Source organism: Phalaenopsis equestris, unplaced genomic scaffold, assembly GCF_001263595.1.
Source record: "Phalaenopsis equestris unplaced genomic scaffold, ASM126359v1 Scaffold000025, whole genome shotgun sequence".
NCBI classification, from domain to species: domain Eukaryota; kingdom Viridiplantae; phylum Streptophyta; class Magnoliopsida; order Asparagales; family Orchidaceae; genus Phalaenopsis; species Phalaenopsis equestris.
The window spans coordinates 119,562-121,116 of NW_018164467.1; positions in this window are offsets into that span (position 1 = coordinate 119,562).

A 1,555-nucleotide genomic window follows, 5' to 3' on the forward strand; every position below is an offset into this window, starting at 1 on the left:
TATATATATATATATATATATATATGTCACTTTACCGTTGCATTAAAAAACATATATTTCATTTTTTTTTATGTAAAAATAGTGATTCTTTTTATTTGATATGAAAGATTTGGGTGATAGAAAAGTAAAGAGAGCAAAATTTAGGTGTGAAGTATATAAATACATAAAAATAGAGTAGTACGTACATAAATGACCCTTAAAAAAGGAAAAAAAAAGAAAGATAAAAAATAAAAATAAAATAAAATACCATACAGGTTCAAGAAATCATATCAAATTATATATATATACAACATCATAAAAGCTGTCGTAATGATACAAGGATTAATAGGTATAGTTAACCCAGCAGCGAACAATGAAGCCAACTTGTACTACCAAGCGGCAACCCCAAGACCAACGAGGTTAGCAGTCAAGATCCAAAAATCAAAAAATAAACATTCAAAGTGACTGCAACTTAGAAAATATTACGTTCATTGTCCAAATTGTTGGTTAACATCTTTGTAGTCTCATCAATAATCAAATGCTACAAGTTCGCCGCAGAAGCAACTCAATCCCACCACCACCAACAACCGCCTCCAATTCTACACAACAGCGTTCGCAGCTCCTACTGGTCCTCAGCTTCCCAACATTCCCCTCACCGCAGCCAAACACACCCGCGCAAATCTCCCGGCTCCATGGCCCCCAAATATCCGAACACCGGCAAATCGGACATGCACGTCTCAATGCAGCTCGAATGAAACCCATGACCGCACCCAGAAATCACTTTCACCTTCTCCTTATCCTCATATTCCACCAAACACACCGCGCATCCCTCTCTACCACCAGTGTATCTCACCACAGGTAGCGCTGCCACCGCATCAGCATCCGGACCCCGCGGCGCCCTTGATCTTGATCTGGCGCTCGTGTGGAGCGGCGTGGCGGTGATTTGTTCGTGGTGGTCGTTGGAGAAGCAGTATTGGGCGAAGACGACGAGGGACATATGAGGAAGAGGGCAACGACGGAGACGAGTACGGAGACGCCGATGCGGGAGTGGTAATCGAGTGAGGTGGTGGTGGTGGTGGAGGAGGAGATTGGGATCGGGAAAACGTTGCTGAAATCGGCGCTCATGCGTGCGTTTGTGGAGATATATGTTGTAGTAGTCATAAAATATTTTCTTGTTTTAGTTGACGATGATCGTAAAAAAATGATGATTCTGTGGTTATAGCCCGTCAGAAATTTCAATGAAATATTTTTTTGAGGAGATGGATGATCAAGATATGATAAAAAAATATAGGTGTTGTGAGATATGTACTTCCTGGCATAGAAATGAGACGAAAAAGAACACAAGCAAACACAGATCGTTTACGTGGTTCGATCCAACTGGATCTACGTCCACGGAAGGGAATCAATCAAATAGTTCACTAAGGCAAAAGAAATGGAGAATACATAGCTTATACATAGAGATGAACCCTCATCTTCCTTCTATGACCTCCCTCTCAAGCGACACCTTGATACAAGGCCTCAAGATGCTCTCCTCCTCTCTAACTCTATAGCTATTCTCTCCTCCTTTGTGGTAGCT